This window comes from Castor canadensis, chromosome 3, assembly GCF_047511655.1.
Source record: "Castor canadensis chromosome 3, mCasCan1.hap1v2, whole genome shotgun sequence".
Lineage (NCBI taxonomy): Eukaryota > Metazoa > Chordata > Mammalia > Rodentia > Castoridae > Castor > Castor canadensis.
In genome coordinates this window covers 153,664,372-153,685,421 of record NC_133388.1, presented here as the reverse complement: position 1 = coordinate 153,685,421, position 21,050 = coordinate 153,664,372, and positions in this window count along the sequence as shown.

The following is a 21,050-nucleotide window of genomic DNA, read 5'->3' as shown; positions in this document are numbered from 1 at the left end:
ATGTATTTTGCACTGTCACAATGACTCCCTAGGCATGCTTTTTTTTTCCAAGCAAACTTTTTAAATATGCTAGAGCCATTTCACCAATTTTAGCTGTAGCATAGAGTAGTAGTGGAATTTTTCTTTTCCTTTTTTTTTTTTGAAAAAAAATCATTATTAGGGACTTTTTAAAAAAAAATTAACAAGATATCCTACTTTTAAAAAAAAAAGGACAGTGCATGCATATTGCTGTAAGGTCGTTTAAGTATTTCTAATTTTACAAAAAAAAAAAAAATCATTAGAGCTCCAAATGCTGAGGTGTAAACTGACAGCTTTAACACTGCTGAATGCCAGGTTATACAGTATTCTTACAAAAGGGAAGTCAGCCAAAGACTGATCTGATGGACCAAAATCGGAATTTTGAAAAGCACCAGTAATATTTTCCAGGTGATCAGCAGGCTAAACCTGTTCAGCAAGGTATAGCGTGAACCCATTAACCCTTCGCTGTCCAGGGTCCAGACCAGAACTACTTGTTAGTTTTGAACACAGTAGCCCAGGATGTGGTTGTGTGCTTTATAAGAGTCGGCAGTGCTGCAGGCTATGTAGACAACCAAAGTTGACAAGGCTGGGAAGATACTTCTCCACATACATACACCAGGCATTTCTTTAAAAATTGAAAATGATCCATTAGCTTGGGGGAGGGGGGGTTAATGTAGCCCTTGGATACAGTTTTAAGTGGTTTTTAAGTTATCTGCATAAAGGCAATCCTCAAATGGTTTGCTTTAAGTCTCTTAAATCTAATATTTTCTTCCAGCATTTCCCCCTGTATTTTCATATACAAGTTGGTTTTAATTTTGTTCAGGTGGTGTTATTATTTTTTTTTTTTCAATTTAAATGGCTTTTCAGTTTAGAAAGTTCTGATGAGCAAATAAATCCATCTATCTGCATGTTGGAAGTCCATCTGCCAGCACACCTGCTTAAAGTGAAATGAAAGCACATAACCAGGCTCTGAATGGGTTATATCTTATCATGGTGCTCCCAGAATCCTTTGACCTCATTCTGCTTTCTAGTCTGCTTGTGACACTGGACAGTCCTTTCTTAGAGCTATTATATGTTCTAGGCTACGAAGGGTTAAATGATCCCAAAAAAAATGAGGTATGTCATACCCACAGGTCTTTATCTCTAGAAGCTGTGATGTATATGAAACAGCACTGTTACTCTTAACACTAGTGTGTAAAATACGGATTAGTACAGTACGTCTCATTACTTTTTAATTCAGGGCACCCTGAGTGAAAACAAATACAAAAAAAATCCCTAACTCTGAGCTCTATCTCTGATTCCTCTTCCTCCTTCCCCTCTTCCTCCTCCTCTTCCTCTCCTGTTTTGCTACATTCTCCTCAGTGGCAAAAAGTTTCACTCTACCTCTGACAGCATGTATATTGCACCAGTAGCTAACAAAAACTGGTCTAGTCAAACCAAATGGGCACAAAAGAACCAGGATACCAAAAGTTAAGCTCATACAGCTGCAAACCATATCACTTCTTGGTAACAATGCAGACCTCATAAACCTAAAGAAGAGAAAGAAAAGAAAACTTTTGTTACTTTCCTTTTTTGCTTGTCACTTATATACAGGCTATGTGAGAGTATAATTTGTAGGTATTACACATTTAAAAAAAGTTATCTTCATTGGATAGAATTGAATGGTGGTCGCTGATAGGAATAGGGCGTCCTCTATCTCTTATCTCTGTCTCTTACTCTTTTCTCTTTCTCTTTTTCTCTGTCATGAGACTGTGTGTGACAGGGCCACCTGTCTTTTTAATTTTTTCTTAACTTTTTTTTTAATGTGTAGGTGCATGTCTTGGGGATTTAAAAATTTCAAGGCTGGTTTACTTATGCAAAGCATGCCTACGTCTGGAATACTTAGGGAAAGAAAGCGACTCCATGTTGTCCGTATTCCTCAAGGGACAGAAAAAAAATTGGAGACTGTTGAAATGCAGATTTGAAGTAATTTTTTTAAATATTATTTTTGGGTTCTGCGACATTGTGAAAAATTAAAAGTTGTTGTGCAATACTTAATTCAGACATGTACCACAAGTTAATGGTAGACTAACACTGGGGGGTGGGGTCTAGGCACCATGCTTTTGTCAGCATACTCTTGAGCTTTTAAGTCTACTATGTCTGAACTGTGGTTTCTTGTTTATCCTTTTTTCCTTAGTTGGACTGTAATGTATGGTCTGTCAACCTGTGAATCTTTAAAGTATGATTCAGGTATTGTTGTATTCTTTACTGTGTAATAAAAAAGTTTAAAAAAAATCTGTATTCTCTTGTCTCCCTTATCCTTAGTGTGTGCCATGGCTGCCATCCAGGGACTTTGACCTCGAGAGTCAACTCTTCATGGTGCTGGAGTATTGCTAGTTTATTCAGCTACAAAGCTATGCCTCTGTACCATGGGGTGGCCTATCTATGAGTGATGAAAGGGGAATGATGACAAAACAATGCAAAAGGCGAAGAGGGTTTTTCCCAAGTAGGAGGAGCCAGAAGAATGGGAGGAGAATTACAACCTTCCATAGGAGAGGAGAGCTTGGCTTGCTTAGTTTAGCTGTTGTGCTTTAATATAGTTAGAAATGTTAACGGAGGAGGTGACTTATTCAAAGCACACTGTTTGCATCTGTGAAATTTTTACAATGTAGTACCTTTGTACTATTAATGATAAAATGTTTTAAAGAAAATTTATAGAAAACTAAGAAATGAGTGCCTATATCCAGTCTACCCTCTCCTGAAAGGTCAACTCAGACTTATGAAGCTCTGGTCCTCAGCAGGTTGCTAAGCAGCCATGTGTACAGCTGAATGGCAGGTCCCCTGAGGCATAGCTCCTCCTCCATCTGCCTTGGTGCCTCACCTTCTTTATTTAAAAGTTGCCAGCATTTTTACTTGCTTATGTGCATTCATAACATGCATGGTGGCTATTTCCAACTTGGTTTGGAGATGTGTCAAACATCCCCCTTTGACATGTACTTTTTTTTCAAAGTCTTGTTATAAACTCATTTAGAGTTTGAAAACCCAACCCTTCTATGTCTGCTCTTTGGACCCTGTTAGTTTTTGTGTAGTTTTCAGAATATAGGTATTTTTAAAGTAATGTGTATAGTGCACTATAGCTAAAATTTCTGTTCTCTCTCAATCTTCACAACCTGATGGGCAAAAAACCCAGCATAACAAAGCCTGTGCAAGAGTGTAGTATGTGGAGAGTAGTCATAGAGGTGGATGCTGTTAAGCAGGAGAGTAGCCTGGTACTTTCTATTCTGCTTCCTGCAAGTTCCTTGGATTTGTGTCCCAAGACCTGCTTTCTCTAACTGATCTTGAGAAATGTAGCTTTTTCTTACATTTTGTCCTCTAGGAACTTAGTAGTTATACACCAGGGGAAAAAAAAGAACAGAGTTAAAAAATAATCGTAGGTATCTAACCACAATTTAAACAGTGTTGGCATTTAATTTGTTAATTTTTTTCCACAGAAGTCAGACTAGCCTGACCCAAGTAACCTATCCTTCAAGGCATGAATATATCTTTATTTTTCTTTTTCAAGTGGAACAGGCCAGAAACTAACAGACATAAAGAACAGAAAAGGGACCCATTAAAGAAGCTCCCTTATAAGTAGTTCTTGAGAACCCCTTTGGGACATTTTCATACAGGTGGATGTGTTGGATAAATGGAAATGATTTTACATTATATGGAAGATGTGAACCAAACCCAGAGACTGTTAGGTAGAGAATACCATTTTTTAGAAGTGTTAATAATGTATTTGATAGCATTAAAAACAATGTGTTAGCCTAAAAGAACACTCAGCTACTTCCCCGGGAAGGGTGGAGAAGAAATGATCAAAGGGGTACTTTTCTGTACAGGTGTATTTATCTTTTTTCCAAGGTGAATAAAGTTGTATTTGCTTAAACCTGTCTTTGGCCGGTCATTAACCACACTTAGGAAACTAAGATGAATGCAGAAAATGTATTTTTCTATCAAGTCTCTTTGTCTACATAGGTAGGGAAGTAGGTCCAAAGTAGTTTTTTGCTTTTGGAATGTTCAGGTTTAAATAGCATTTTTTGAAAACACTTCTATATTACATATGGGAAGTCTACGAGAACCAATATGATTGTCTAACTTACTATAATAAAAACAGCATTTCAATGGAGAGAAAACTTTGGATAAGAGAAGGAATATCTGCTTTTAGTTCCTAATCCTATCATTCTAGTGTTGGAAATGTGCGTTTCACCATCAAGAAAGAGACAAGTGAAATGTCACATTCTACCCCATAAACGTGTGCAACAATTATTTGTCATCTAAAAGTAAAAATATTAAAGGAAGACATGTTACCCCAAGATAATATGAGACAGCACAGGACTACCTGGACCCCAAAGTGTCTCTGCATAAATCAATGGTAGCTGGAGCCCTTTCAGCACCTAATGCAAGGCCAGGCACCCAGTTAGCACTCAATAAATATTAATTGTAAATACAACTGTGAGTCTGCAGTTAGAATAATATGGTGCCAGTTTTCCCAGAAAGGAACTAATTGGCCAGAGGAACAGAAAGCACAAGGAAAATGATTTAACCGGCTGGAGGAATGGATTGGAAGGAGGAAGATTAAACCACGTTCACCATGATGAGACAGTGATGAAGTGGCAGCATGACCACTGTTTGCAAATGTCAGAAGATGTAAATGTCAAAGGAATGAGGGAACTCTTCCATTTATGATGTGACAGTTAACTATGGTTGTTGGTGACAAGCACATAGTTAATTGTTACAGTTCTTTGTTAATTTATGTAGGATGTCACTAAAAGGCATTAGAAATTACTTTGGGACTCAGACATTCAGCAGCCCAGAGCAAACACAGTGGCATAGATGAGACTGCATGGCTTTTATCCTGACCATGTAGTGCTCTTCTACCTTCCAGATTTTCTCCCTCTGCTCCATCTTTCTCTGCCTTCTTCACCTGGAATTTCCCTCTCTCTGCCACTCTCAAGTGGTAGACCTACTGCCTACCAAGTGCAAAGTACACCAAAACACAAAAAACACAAAACAGAGTAGCCTCAAGCATAAGGCTGTAAGTTCAATTCCCAACACCAGGAAGAAAAAACCCCAAAAAATCCAACAAAACAGTGCCATTGGACAGGAGGGTGCCTATAAATAATAGTTATGTTCTACATATTTTAAAAAGGCAGAAGAAAAGATTTTGAATGTTTTCACCATAAAGAAATGATAAATGAGGCGATAGATATGTTTAATCTGATTTAAATATTGTATGATGTATGCATGTATCAAAACATCAGACATTACCCCATTAATATGTATAATTTTTATATTTAATGTATCTATTCAAAGAGTTAATTAAAAATAGTTAAGACAGTGGTGGGGATGAAGTCAAGCTACACAGAATGTAGGGTCTGCATGTGCCTGCACTTGCTTCAGGGAAAGCTGCAGAAGAAGCAACCCAAAAAGTGAATGCTAGAAGATGCAAGAAAATGAGGATTTGAAGGAGAGAATATCCCTGATAGGGGTGACTCTTCAGTATAGTTACAGATGCCAGAACCCACTTGGTGTACCTGGAAAGACATACATCCCTTAACTTTCCTGGAACAGAAGAAATAAGGTAATGATGTGTCTTTTCCAAAGGGAGGAAGAGTTTTATAATAATAGACTTTTTTAAAAAAGATTGAGAATGGCTTGATTGTCTTCTTGTGTACCAAAAATAAATTAGTAAATCACTGATTCTTTGCTCACTTGAAAAAGAGGTCAAAATTGTGTTTGTGTTCCCAATTAAACTTGTTGCAAAATCTTGTTTTAGATGGTGTGCACTGCTATTTAAAACTTCCTTCTAAATGCAGCACAGAGAATCTGCAAAGAACCTACAGATTTTACAATTCCACTTATTACAATTGTGCATTTGCTGACAAAGTCACAGACAGTAAAATTAAGGCAAGTGCAAACCATTTTGAAAGCAAGCAATGCATTATTTTTGCTATGTTAGCAAAGACTTTGAATAATGTTAGCAAGTACTTTCTACTGTTTTACTATTTAATATGTTCTCCATAAAGCAGATATAAGGTTATAACTATCACTGAGTTTTGTGAAATTAAATTGAGTATAAGGTATATATACATATACACATATACATAAATTAAGTACACATAAATATACATGTATTGCATATACTATATATACATATTTATGTCAGTTGTGATCTGGTTATTTTCATGAAATGTTCTTACGATGTCATTTAGATTAATTTAAGTAACTTGATCACTTGTGGTTCTCAGTCAGTCAAAAAAGATTTTTTTGAGGTACTGGGGCTTGAATTCAGGGCTAGGTTTGCTAGGCAAACCTTTACCACTTGAGCCAGGCTCCCATCCTCTGAGTCAAAAATATTAACTTAAATATTGATGTGTATATAAAAGGTCTGAGATTGATAATCAAAGCTGGAATATAAATTACTAATAAACCAGCTGCATCTTGGGTAGTAACTAGTATACAAGTAACACCATTTCTCATCAGCACTCTGAACTAGAAGGCATTAGCAGGCACCCCATGGGAAAAAAATTTTTTTAAAGCACTCAGTGACCCAACATATGAATAATGTTATAATTAATATCCCCTAAGGGGTTTGAAAAGCCTAGCATTAGAATAATCAGGTAATTTTGTGTATCCAATATCCCCAACTTACACAGGCACTTATGCATCTGAAATGCTGCAATATATCTTCCCCCACCTAGATCACATTTATCATAACCAAGACTTCACATAGAAATACATCTTATCAGTTCTTCCATTTGCATTTCATTTACAGAGCACATCACTTCTCAGCCTTTTGGCTAAGGTCAAGCATAGTATTATTTACAGAGCTCCTTAGCATCACCAACTGCATGTACCTAACTGGTCATCTTTCTCAAGTTAAACTTTCAAAAAGGTGAATTGAAAAACCAAAATTGGGCCAGGGGTGGTGCCTATACCTTTAATCTCAGCTATTTGGGAGACAGAGATAGGGAAGATTGCAGTTCGAGGTCAGCCTGAGCAAAACATTAGTGAGCGTGCCCCATCTCAATAAATAGGACAAGTGTGCTGGCATGCACCTGTGGTCCCAGCGATGAAGGAGAGCATAGGTGGGAAGATTGTAGTCTGAGGCTGGTCCCAGGCAAAAACACAAGACCTTACTTGAAAAATAACTAAAACAAACAGAAAAAAAAAGGGACTGGGAACCTGCACAAGGCCCACTCAACCCCAGTACCACAATAAATAGATAAATAAGTAAATAAATTTGGCATTTTCAGTTGTCTTAGTCCATTTGGGCTGCTAGACTGGGTAATTTAAGAACAACAGAAATTTATTGCTAAGAAGACTGTGAAGTCCAAGAACTAGGGCATGCAAAGTCAATGTCTAGTGAGTTCTCAGTTGCTTGATAGATAGCTCCTTCTCTGTGTCGTCACATAGTGGAAGGGCAAGTGTACTTCCTTCAGTCTCTTTTCCAAGGGCACTAATCCCATTCATGAGGGCAGACCCCTCATGACTTAGATCCCCAAGGACCTCACCACATAATACTATCTATTACACTGGGGATTAAGTTTCATCCCATAAATTTTAGAAGGACAGAAATATTCAGAGAACAGTTGTCTTCAGAATAAAGGCTGAACACCATATTCTAGACTCAAGGCTCCTTCTCCTTTCTATCTCTAGATCCCACTTTCTTAAGCACACTTCTTGGCCACCAGTATGTGTCTATTTATGGTCTCTGCAAATTAGCTTCTTCCTCTCTGTGTTTTTATACAACTTTATTGTCACTAGAGTGTGCTCAGTGGTCCTCCTCCATGGGAAAAGTCCCAGTTGGTTCCACAACCCCACTTCCTCTGCAGCAAAAACAAGATGGCTTCCTTGTTTGAGATCTTTACTGAGTCGATGCTGCTTCTGTCACCACCATGGGCAGTCAGAGAGTTGGGGGTTAGAGTGGTTAAGAGCGGCAACATTGAACAGAAATAGATTCAGTTCCCAAGTCTGCCTAACTGTACAAACTTACGAGGTACTTAACCTATCTATCCGGAATCAGTTTTAGAAGTAAATGAGAATATGAATTAAAGTGAACTCATGTCCTGGTTACCATTTCATGTGTTTAGGTTTTATCTAACCATGCTTTATTTTTCATCCTTCTTTGGCAACTGGTATATGAACATGCTCACTGGAACTCAATGAGCAAATGCTTTACCGTCTTCATTGTGGCCCATTCTGTAAGTTTTCTTTGCAGCTACACAGGTAATGACAAACACTTGACCAATGTCACCTGTATAGAACAGATTGTAAGATGCTATTGGTTATAAGATGCCTCAAATTTCAGATATGTTAAAATTCAAAAGATGTGTCATAGAAGAAATGAAATGGCACTGTCCGCATATGAAAAATTATAGAGAGTAGATGGGTATAATCAAAGGCTGAAGAGTGGGGGTAGATGGGGAAAGGGAAGAAATTGATTGACGGATATAACACTTCAGTTAGGAGAAATAAGTTCTGGTGTTATGTTGTATAATAACTATAGTTAATAATAGCATATATTTCAAAATAGCTAAAAGAGGGAATTTTAAATGTTCTCACCAAAAAGAAACAGAAATTTGAAGGGATCAATATGCTAGTTAGCCTGCTTTGATCCTTCTACAATGAACACATATATTGTTCCCCACAAACATATATGTCAATTAAAAATAAAACAGAAGCAATGTGGAGTGAAGAACCCCCGTAATCTCAGCACTTAGGAGGCAGAAGTAGCAGGAGCGTCCCAAATTCAAGGCTACACGGGTTACACAGTGAGACCCTGTCAGGAAAACAACAAAACAAAACACACACACACACACACACACACACACATGCACACACAAAACAGAAAAGGAGATGTAGGCAAGTTACATGACTTTTACTTCATTGTATTGTTAATGAGCAGGAAAATATCACATTGTCCCAGGGATTGATTTTGAAGCGTTATTCTTATATGGAAACCATTTCTCTTCTTCAATTGAATGCTTTCTAAATGAAATGAGTAAAATCCACAGTGGTTTAAAGAACCAGGGAAAGTAAGTTTTCAGAACCAGGGAAAGGAAGTTTTCAGAGGGTGACTTTCTTTAAGTAATCTTATGGACTTGCATCTTCCCCAGGACTCAGCCTCAGGATCTTTAAGGGGAATGCCTCATTAGCAACTGTTTATCCTTCTCTGGCATCAAGAGAGGAAAGAAAGCCTCAGGAGCACATCTGTCAACTGAAAGAAGTGTTTGGAAAAGGATGGGGGGGGTCAGTCATCCACACATCTATTCTTCTAACTAGGATAATTACGGTATATTTGCCCCTATATATTTACAGAGTTTAACGCACCATGCTAGAGAAGGTAATTTGTAGTCTTTGGGTTGCCCAGTGTGTTCTCATTCCGAGATAAATTTTTATAGTGGTTTACAATCTGCTTTTGAAACAACCAAGGTAAAGATGAACTGCTTACTAGCTCTATGACCCTGGACAAGAAACTTGGCTTTTCTAAGCTCAGTTTCCTCATCTGTAAACATAGAAGTATGTTATTGACTTCCTCATAGATTTGTGGGAATTAAATGAGATAATGTATGGATGGTACATAGCATGCCTGGTGCATAAGTATCTAATAATTAATAACTGCTATAAATATTACTACATTTTCATCTCACTATAAGCACAGGCAGAAAGCATAATTCAGAAGACATACAGGAGGCACATTCCTTCATTCTTGTCTGATTCCCTGGAAATTCATTGAAAATGGTAACAGTCATATTTTTTTGAAAAGCAATCTAATTTATACTTGCTGGGCTTTCAAATCCCTAATCCCCTTCTTTTTGCTTACAGTTTCTATTTCTGAGAGAGTTTGTAGATCAAGGCTTTATCACAGATATTAGTGATATGATTTTTTTGTTGTGCTCTTACTATTTATTTTAATTTGGGAACCAATAAAAGCTAACATATTTATTATAAACTGACTCTTCATTTTATGGTCCAGCTTTTATGACTACTTCAGTGGAAATAGGCTGGTGAACATGAATCTCCCAGACACTGTTCTATCTGCCTGTTTATACTAACCTATCAGTCTGAGCCAACTCAACTCTGCATTTTTCCCCCTCCATAGAGAGCAATGGCATTTTTTGACATTTCACATTCTCAGTGAAACTTTTAGTGCTGAATCACTTTATCTCAGGTAACACCCCCCTACAACAGCCCATGAGGTAGTTATTATATTCTATTTTAAGTTTGTTTATTACATTTTATTGTTTATTTTTATAATTATCATCACACAGAGGGAAATATGGAGGGTGGAGGCACAGAATTTGTAAATTACCTAGGGTCACACAACTAGTACATATACACAGCCAGGGCTTTAATCCAGGCCATCTGACAACAAAGCCTGTGCTTCTAACTGCTTTTGGTGTGCAAACAGTAAGGGTTATTCTAGCTCTAAAATAAGATTCTATGTCGCTAACTCATTTGAATGCTATTCTTTATGTGGGTTTTAAAATGTTTAGTGAAAAAAACATGTTATAATTTGGGGGGAACAGCTGTATACTTCACTCTCTTTTGTGGCATGGGTAACTGAGAGCTCTTTATAAGTAAAATCAAGCTCTTTATTCTTTCCTTGGAAGAACTAAGTACATGGCTCTTTGCAAAGCAATGAAGTAAGAAATGTATTATCTCCCAACTGGATGAAATGCATGCCATTAGAAGAAATAAGATCCATAATCTAACTCATTCCCTCTCCATGGTAAAATGTTCTTGTGCCTTAATTAAGGAAGAAAGAACATAAGAGTTCAATAAGAGTCAAAGTTTGTCCTGTTGTGAAGCATCTTAATGGATTTTCACACCTGATTTCCATCTGCAGATATAATCAGCAAGAATGGAAGGAGTCTGATATGAGAGCTCTTATGGAGTTTAGGGAAACAACACTCCAGATATTTCAGTTATAGCTGAGGTTTAGAAGAGCAAATCGATTTTTTTCATCATTTCTACCAGGAGTATTAATCAATATGATCAATATGACTACTTAAGAAACAATGTTTAGACACAAACATTAGAAAGAGGAATAGTGAATATTATATGTTAACTAACAGGTGAAGCAGTGTCACAGAGAACATTATATAGCTACTGTAATCATAACATAGTGTTTTGAGTTCAATTGTGCATTTTGACAATTAAAAATGGTATAAAATTGATTCCCTAAAGCAAACCTTTTATAAATGCTATATCCAACTATTCTGTGATTGTTGGAAAGTCATTTTGTCAATGCATTTTTCTAACCAATTACTAACTAGTTTCTGGTAATTCTATTTAATCTAAATAAATAAAATCCATTCATTCATGTGGCTACTTTTACTTGAAAGAATTCAGCAAAAAAAATTCATTGCCAAGTTCTGCACCAAGGCGGGAGGTATAAACAGCAAAAATGTGAGTGGTACACAACCCATAATTTCATGGAATTTACAAAATAGTGAGGTGATAGTAGATGGTTAGAGCCAGGATTGAAAGCATTCTCCATTTCTCTCCCTCCTTTATTTTTTTCAGCTGAAGAAATTTATTTATTTTTTTTTCTAAGTACATAGATGACATACTTATAGACAAGCTTTGATACAGAGGAAAACCCTTCTGTCCACCTTTTTTTCTAAATGAGTCATCACAATATTTTTTATAAGTTTTAAAGCAATACACAGCTTTGTTGGGCTGAAGCAATTGTCCAAATACATTGGTACTAGTATATTGACACTACTTACAATGTTTAAGAATAGCAATGGAGAGAAATGTTATTTAAATATTGATTTCATACACAAAAAGTGCAATGTTGTTAGTTATATAACTTGCTTGACATCTTGTTTTCTCTATCAATTTAAAATCAAGATAACTTGGACTCAGACAATATTTTTTTCTGAACATAATACAGTACACACGCAGTGACTTGGTAAGTTGACCCTTTTGCTGGGTTATGAAATAAAGTTTACTATTTCAGGAACTGATTTCTAAAAGACAACTTATTTCCAATTTCAACCACACCTGAGTTTAAAACAGAGAAGTCCTTCAGTAAGGCAAGACTATGAACAGCTATTTGCTCTCAGTTTTCTGGGAATGTAAATTGTAGTTGGTACATTTGCTGATTATACCTCCCACCTTGGTGCAGAACTTAGCAATGAATTTTTTTTGCATTTCCTTCAAGATCGCTGCTTCATAAGAATTACATACTATGTTCTGTGTAGCTACCTGAGCTGAACAGTCTTTCCAGGTTTCTTTTGTACTTTCCAAAGACAATTTCCACTGTCTTCTCTCCTTCCTTTAAGCCTCTTAACTCTTCTGTGACTTTCATAATATCTTTAAGTGAATATTTTTTACATTCACTTAAAGCTGAGAGTTTTACTTTTAGATATATTTATCAGTGTAAAAATTTTGAAGGTGTCTACTGCCTAGCATGTGTTTATGAACTTGCTATTTAAGAAATCCAGAGAACTCATGCTCTGAAAATACATGGAAGATCATCAGAGCAAGAATAGCCAAACTTCACCAAAGCTTAGAAGTCATCATTCAATAGATCTGTCTTTTCTGAATCTGCTTTTCCCCCCTAGACCTTTGTTCTGTTCTCTAAGTGAAACAATACCCTTTTAAAGAAAATCATCTCTATTCTCCCATAACTCTAGCTTCTGTATGACTTTGAGTTGCCATTTAGTGAAAATCTGTCATGTTTTGCTCCTTGAACATTTCTTGAACAGACATCTAATATATGAGGAGTTTCCCACATGACAGAACTAACTTTCCCAGTCACTAGCTGAGATGCAACCTTTACGCAACAGAGCTACTTTCCTGAGATTGTTTTATTCAAGAAAGGACAACATGAGGAATTAGAAGAAGTAGAACATGGAGGAAGTATAAGGCATTCTGAGACTGTGATAACAGATCTCTTCTAGGTAGTGATAAAATGTACATACGCAGTGTCCATTGTGTGAGCAGACGGGCCACTGCTAATGAAGCTCACAATGCAATTTGGGGTTTATATATGAATACATAAGTCTATTGAATCTAATAATAATAAACTCTTTTGCTATATATTACTTATTTTTAGGAAAAAGCAAAGATTTATTAGTATGCCATTGAAAGTGGATAGAATGGTGGGCAACTATGCAAAAGGGCATAGTGTGCCAAGACAGAGTTTAAATTAAGTTTTATACCTTAGTCAAGGTCACCTTTGATTGGCCGACTACATTTTTGTTGACCTTACTGATTAGTTGTCACTTCCTGGGATCAGAGTTTTAATTTCTTATTTCAGGGAACATCTCTGTTCCATCTGGGCATCCCAGGGGGGCTGGATCCACAGCCTCACGCACATTCCATCTATTCTTTGGTATTTCTTTGTTCACCATGTTTCCTTAAAATTGGGTCCTCCTCCATATTCCCCTTTGACAGGACAACAAAACCAATCCTGATTTTAGGAGGTTGAAGGTCTCCTCTTCTTGGAACTGCTTCAAGCTGGGTGGGGTCATAGAGATGTCCCTTCCTATGAATTTGTTGTTCTGGCAGAGGAGTATGGAGCAGTCCTAGGGACATGACAGGGCCTAACTGAATACTAGAATAAAATTGTATGGAAGCCTGGTCCAGGGGACTAAGAGGTGCTGGAGGGGCAGACAGTAGATGATGAAACCCACATTTTTTGCATCATTTGCAACTTTATGACCTGGAGGCAAGAAGAAACATATCTGGTTAGAACATTAGTAAAGAAAGGGCCCATGGCAAAAGGGACTAAAAGAGAAAGTAGAGGTATCAAGAAGAGGACAAACCATGAAAACCATGTCCAGCTATTTTCCCATAAGAGCCATCCTTTGGTGGCTTGTTTTTTAAATTAAGAGGTTTGGTGAGTTTGTTTATGAGTGTTAGTTTGAGCTTGTCCTGATCTATTAATTCAAAAGCAGCTGTATTTCCCAAACATAGCAAAAGTTTCCCTTTGGGCACCAGTAAGCATATTTAAAGGCCTCTGTTTTTTGTAAGATTGCCACTATTAAAGAGTTAATTTGTTAATATACATCAATGAGGGATTGAGCAATCTCGAGTGAAAGACTTTTGTAGATTAGAGAGGAAGAAATAATTGTTTCCTTTTCTATCCTATCTGATGTAATACTGAAGTCTATTAGCAGAGGCATGAGTTGGATAGCCTCCTGTTTTTTAAGAGGCTGCAAATACATACATAGGGAAGAACATCCAGATTTTTCCTGAAGTTATAGGAACAGAGTATGTTAGAAAGGCTAGTTTTTATCCAGTTGCAAGACAGACAAGCATGGGCTTTAGAGTTAGATAACTATGCTAATGAACCATTTCTTCACAACCTCTTAGCTTTAGTTGCTTTGGAAGGTCTGGCACAAGTGATTCAGTTTGGAATCTAAGAACTTCTCTTGTCTCAGCAGTGCACTCTGAATTATTTTCTTTGAATCATCCCTCCTCTCTGGAAAAAGCTTTGTTCCAGTAGGTCTTTTCTTGTACCAGGATAAGATATCCCAGTGGTCTGGTAGTACATCAGAGGGAAAGTAACAGACAGGTCAGGAGGAAATCAGTGCCAACAAGTTCCTTTTTGGCAAATTTAACTAACAAAGAGGTTTAGAAGAAATGGCTCCTAGGCTGGGCTTACTTTGAGTCCATTAGGTTTGATTTTGTTTGTTTTATAGGTAACATCCTAGTATCTCAAAAAGAATGTTTAAGTTGTTACTGTAAGAAGCTTTACTTCTGTAGAATGACAATAGACAGCAGTCATAATGTTTAACAAGGAAAATATAAAGCAAAACCCAACAGAAACAAGTATTTAAAAAGCTAACCTGTTTGACAGATAAGTACTTACTAGAGTCATTTCCCATGGGTTTGATTCTAAATGTTCCAGAATGATCAAAATTATAATGACAAAAGACTTAGAATAGCTATGGTTAAAGTACTGAAAGCTTATTTGCAGATTTTTAAAAAATTTGTATTTTGAAATTTTTAGAAACTTAGACAAATTTTTTTTTAAGTAAAACAAAAACTCTCCCCCAAACTTTGAGGTCACATGTGTAAACCCCTAATTAGACAGCCACAGCCACTTGAGTTTTAAAGTAGCTGACTTTTTTCCTTGGTCCAGAGTCTGAGAATTAACTCTTGAATGACTGTGTTGGATCTGATTGAGATAAAATAACCAATTTTCTTTAAAAGATTACACGTTTTACACATCTATGATAATAATAACACACATAAGCAAGGATATTAGTTTAGAACACTCTCATATAGCCCTGTTAGCCATAGATTAATTATAATCTTCCTTAGGGGGTAATGAGATGGCACAGATACAATGCCTGCCCTCCTAGTGCCATGATGGCAGAGATGACCACCGTGGAGTTAGGTGGCTGAAGGAGGCATGGCAACCCCTGCCATTCCTGCAGCATTTCCCTGCCCTCTCCTGTCAAGTCCACAACCCCAAGGTTTGTCCAAAGGGCTTTCAGATGGAACATAAAGTCATGTTGCATACGACATACAATTATAGAACAGACAACAAAGGTGGTAGAATCAATTAAGGAATTCTTCCAACCTAGGGAGGCTTGTTCTAATTCCTGATAGCTGGGGGGAGTGACATAAAACAAATGGAAGACTCCTGAATCTGCCTGGACCTCAACTAGCTGCACAAAAAACTAGTCTGAGAGAGTAGAAGGCTTTCCTTCAGGGCAGAGAGTGGAACAGCAAAGTCAGCCTGGGAAATTTCCAGAGGAAAGAAAACAAGGAGGGAGATTTAATTCCTTAGGATACATAGAATTAAGACAGAATTAAGAAGACAGAATCCATTGGAACTATGTCCCTCAAGATCATGATCCTGAGAGAGAGACATGGAGGCTTGAAAATAAGGAATCTTGGATCATTTAGAGGAATTATGACAGAGAAGATCAAATTGTAAAATCCTGATATGTAAGAGTGCCATTTTGAGGCCAGACTTCTTATTCTGGCAGTTTGCAAGCCTACCTTGCCACATTAAAAGGAAAGAGTAAACATTTCTTCTTAAGTGTTTGAGGATCAAATATAGCTCAGTGTTGGAGAAGACAACCCAAGGGTGAGTCTGAAGGGATGAAAGTGACTTGAAGCATGTATGGGGGAAGGGTTTCTGGCTGTTTATGTCTGCTTCAGGTGTCCCACTGAGAGAGAAGAGACCTACCTTCTGTAAAGGGACAATCAGGTTGCTTGCTATGCTGGTGTGTCCCACCAAGTCAGAGGGAGCCCAAAGTCCCGTGTGATGCTCTAGAATGAAAGAACCCCGTGGAGTTCTACTCTCAGCATTGAGAGAATTCTGAAATATGAAGTCAGGGTGTGTAGCCCTGTTCAGAGAAAGGAAGGGATAAGGGACAAGGGAGTAGTGGTGTGCTTACCAGTGGTAGCAAAACTCATTCCACAGGACAGTACAGAAGTAGTCCTTCCATAGGACAGGATAATTCTTCTGCAAGGCAGAATTAATGTTGTTCAAGGGGTTGATGAGAGGAGTTGAAAGTATAAGTGTGAGGAATGGTAGGGTCCTCTACAGCATATATGGGTTGACCCAAGTGAGCTCCCACTGCCAATTGTGCTGCATGTTGGAAGTAGGGAATCAAAACTGGAGGGTACATACAGGTGCTTCACCCTCATGGGCTATCGGCAAACAAACCCCTTTTACCATCATGTGTTTTTTGGCCATTTGGGATTCTTCCTTTGAAAAAGTTCTGTTTAGTTCAGTTGCCCACTTCTTTATTGACACATTGATTTTTGGGGACTTTAGTTTTTTGAGCTTCCTGTATATTGTGATAATAAGTCCCTTGTCTGATGTATAGCTAGCAAAGATTTTCTCCAACTCTGTGAGTGGTCTCTTCAATTTAACGACCATTTCTTTTGTTGTGCAGAAGCTTTTTAATTTCATGCAGTGTCATTTGTCCATCCTTTCTCTTAGTTGCTGGGCTTCTGGAGTTCTACTGAGGAAGCCTTTTCCTATACCTGTTGCTTCCAGTATATTCCCTGCTCTTTCCTGTACTGACTTCAAGGTTTTGGGTCTGATATTAAGGTCCTTTTTCCACTTGGAGTTGATTCTAGTACAAGGTGATAGGCATGGATCTAGTTTCAGTTTTCTGCAGGCAGATAACCACTTTTCCCAGCAACATTTATTGAAGAGGCTGTCTTTTCGCCATCACATGTTTTTGGCACTATTGTCAAAAATAAGGTGGGCATACCCACGTGGATTCATAACTGGGTCCACTATTCTGTTCCAGTGGTCTTCATATCTGTTTTTGTGCCAGTACCATGCTATTTTTATTGCTTTGGCTCTGTAATATAGTTTGAAGATGGGTATTTTGATACCTTCAGTGTTGCTCTTTTTGCTCAGTATTGCCTTAACTATTCGTGGCCTTTTGTGTTTCCAAATGAACTTTAAGGTAGATTTTTCAATCTCTGTGATGAATGTTATTTGGATTTTGATGGGAATTATATTGAACGTGTAGACTGATTTTGGTAGTATAGCCATTTTTACTATGTTGATTCTATCAATTCATGAGCAAGGGAGATCTTTCCATCTTCTGTAGTCTTTGATTTCTTTCTTCAGTGGTTTGTAGTTTTCTTTGTAGAGGTCATTCACATCCTTTGTTAAGTTTATTCCTAGGTATTTGATTTTTTTTGAGGCATTATAATTGGAATTGTTTTCCTATATTCTTTCTCAATTTGTTAATTGTTGGTGTATAGAAAGGCTACTGATTTTTGTAAGTTGATTTTTTATCCTGCTACATTGCTGAAGCTGTTTATGGTGTCTAGGAGTTTTGGGGTGGAGTTTTCTGGGTCTTTGAGGTATAGCATCATATCATCTGGAAACAGGGATAGTTTGACTATTTCTTTACCTAGTTGTATTCCTTTTATTCCTTCTTCTTGCTTTATTGCTCTGGCTAGGCATTCCAGGAATATGTTGAATAGGAGTGGGAAGAGTGGGCACCTTGTCTCATTCCTGACTTTAGGGGAAATGCTTTCAGTTTTTCCCCATTAAGTATGATGTTGACTATAAGTTTGTCATATATAGCCTTCATAATTTTGAGGTACATTCCTTCTATTCCTAGTTTTGTTAGAGCTTTTTATCATGAAATGGTGTTGAATCTTATCAAAGGCTTTTTCTGCATCTGTTGAGATCATCAAGTCATTTTTGTCCTTGCTTCTATTAATGTGCTATGTTACATTTATTGATTTGCATATGTTGAACCATCCCTGCATCTCTGGCATTAAGCCAACTTGGTCATGGTGAATGATCTTTCTGATATGTTGTTGGATTTGATTTGCCAGTATTTTATTGGGGATTTTTGCATCGATGTTCATTAAGGAGGTTGGCCTGAAGTTCTCCTTTTTGGATGTGCCCTCGTTTGGTTTTGGGATAAGTGTAATACTGGCTTCATAGAATGAATTAGGCAGTGTTCCTTCTCTTTCTATTTTGTAGAAAAGTTTAAGAAACGTTGGTATTCATTCTTCTTTAAAGGTCTGGTAGAATTCAGCAAAGAATCCATCATGTCCTGGACTTTTCTTTTTTGGGAGATTCATTATTTTTGCTTCAATTTCATTACCTGTTATAGATCTGTTTAGGTGGTTCATATCCTTTTGGTTCAATTTTGGATGGTCATAAGTATCTAGAAAATTTTCCACTTCTTTAAGATTTTCAAATTTATTGGAATATAGGATCTTAAAGTAGTCTTTGATGATTCCCTGGATTTCCTTGGTGTTTGTTGTTATCCCCCCTTTTTCATTTTTGATTTTACTAATTTGGGTCTTTTCCCTCCTCATTTTGGTCAGATTTGCCAGGGACTTGTCAATCTTGTCCATTTTTTCAAAAAACCAGATTTTTGTTTTGTTAATTATTTGTATGGTTTTTAAAAATCTCTATTTCATTAATTTCAACCCTTATTTTTATTATTTCTCTCCTTCTGCTTATTTTGAGTTTGTTTTTGTTTTTTCTAGGAGTTTGAGATGTAGCATTAGGTCATTTCTTTGAGATCTTTCTGTCCTTTTAATGTATGCACTCAGGACTATAAATTTTCCTCTTGGACTGCCTTTGCTGTGTCCCCTAGGTTCTGTTAGGTGGGGTTTCCATTTTCATTAACTTCCAGGAACCTTTTGATTTTTCTATCTTACTTCTTCTATGACCCACTGATCATTCAGTAATGTATTATTCAGCATCCAATTATTTGCATATTTTCTGCTGTTGCCTTTGTTGTTGAGTTCTAGTTTTACTGTATTGTGATTAGAAAGAATGCAGGGAGTTATTTCTATTTTCTCATATTTTCTGAGGCTTGCTTTGTGCTCTAAGATATGATATATTTTGGGGAGAGTTTCATGGGCTGCTAAGAAAAATGTATATTGTGTGTTGTCGATGAAGTATTCTGTAGAAATCAGTGAGGTCCATTTGATCTATGGTGTCATTTAGTTCTAGGATTTCTTTGTTGAATTTTTTTGTTTGGATGACCTATCTATTGGTGATAGAGGGGTATTAAAATCTCCCACTACCACTGCGTTGGAGTCTAGGAGTCTATAAGTACTTTGAAGTTCATTAATGTATATTTGATGAAATTAGGTGCACTGCATTGGGTGCATATTGGTTGATAATTGTTATTTCCTTTTGATGTACTGCCCCTTTTATTAGTATGAAGTGTCCTTCTTTGTCTCATTTGACCAATGTAAGTTTGAAGTCTACTTTGTCTGATGCTACCCCTGCCTGGTTTTGGTCATTAGCTTGGTAAATCTTCTTCCAGTCTTTCACTCTAAGCCAGTGTTTATTTCTGTCAATAAGGTGGGACCCTTGTGAGCAACAGATTGTTGGATCTTCCTTTTTAATACAGTTTTCCAATGTCTTTTGATGGGGGAGATGAGTCCATTGACATTCAGTGTTAATATTGATAGGTATTCCTATCAATGGTGGTGATTCCTGCCATTTAGTTATTTTTGTTGTTTAAGGATATGATTGCATGCAGCCAAATCAATGCTACTCTCTGATTATTTGACTTTTCTTCTCCTGTGGTTTAATACTTCCTGTCCTCTAGTGGTTTTGTTTGCTTTCATCTTCTGTGTGCAGAATTCCTTGCAAAATCTTCTATAGTTGTGACTTGGTGGTCATATATTATTTTAGTTTCTGTTTATCTTGGAAGATTTTTATTGCTCCATCAATTTTGAATGATGGATTTTTCTGGGTAGAGTATCCTAGGGCTGAAATTATTTTCATTCAGTGCCCAAAATACTTCACTCCATGCCTTCTTGCTTTTAAAATTTCTGTTGAGAAAACTGCTGATTTTTGATTGGTTTACCTTTATATGTTATTTGTTTTTTTCTCTCTTATAGCCTTCAATAGTCTTCCTCTGTTCTCTGTGCTTGTTGCTTTAATGATAATGTGCTGGAGAGAGGTTCTGTTTCAGTCAAGTCTGTTTAGTGTCCTGAAGCCTTCCTGTACCTGGATGGGTGAAACTTTCTTGAGATTTGGGAAACTTTCTGTTATTATTTTATTGAACATATCATGTATCCCTTTGGCTTGCACCTCTTCCTCATGTTCAATGCCCACGATTCTCATGTTTTGTCTTTTGAAGGACCTGCTGAGTTCTTGCATATTCCTTTCACAGCTCCTGAGTTGTTTGACTAAGATTTCTTCTGTTTTTTTCTTTAATTTCTAATTTATCTTTGAACTCTGAGATTCTGTCTTCCTTGTTTTAGTCTGCCAGAGTGGCCTTCCACTGTGTTTTTTGTTTGACTAAAGGGAATTTTATTTCCAGGATTTCTGTTTGATTCTTTTTTCTGAGGTTTTCTGTATCTTTGTTCAATCCCTCTTTTATATTTTGTGTTGTCTTCTTTAATTCATATATCTCTTTCTTTTTATATTGTCCTTCGTTTCACTTTGGTGTCTGTTGAAGTCCTCTCTGTGTTCATTTATTTGTTTTTGTGTCTTCTCATGTTCTTTATTTTTCGTGTCTTTAAATTTCTTAAGTGCATCTTGTACTTTCTTGTTAACTGTGTCTAGTATCTTCTCC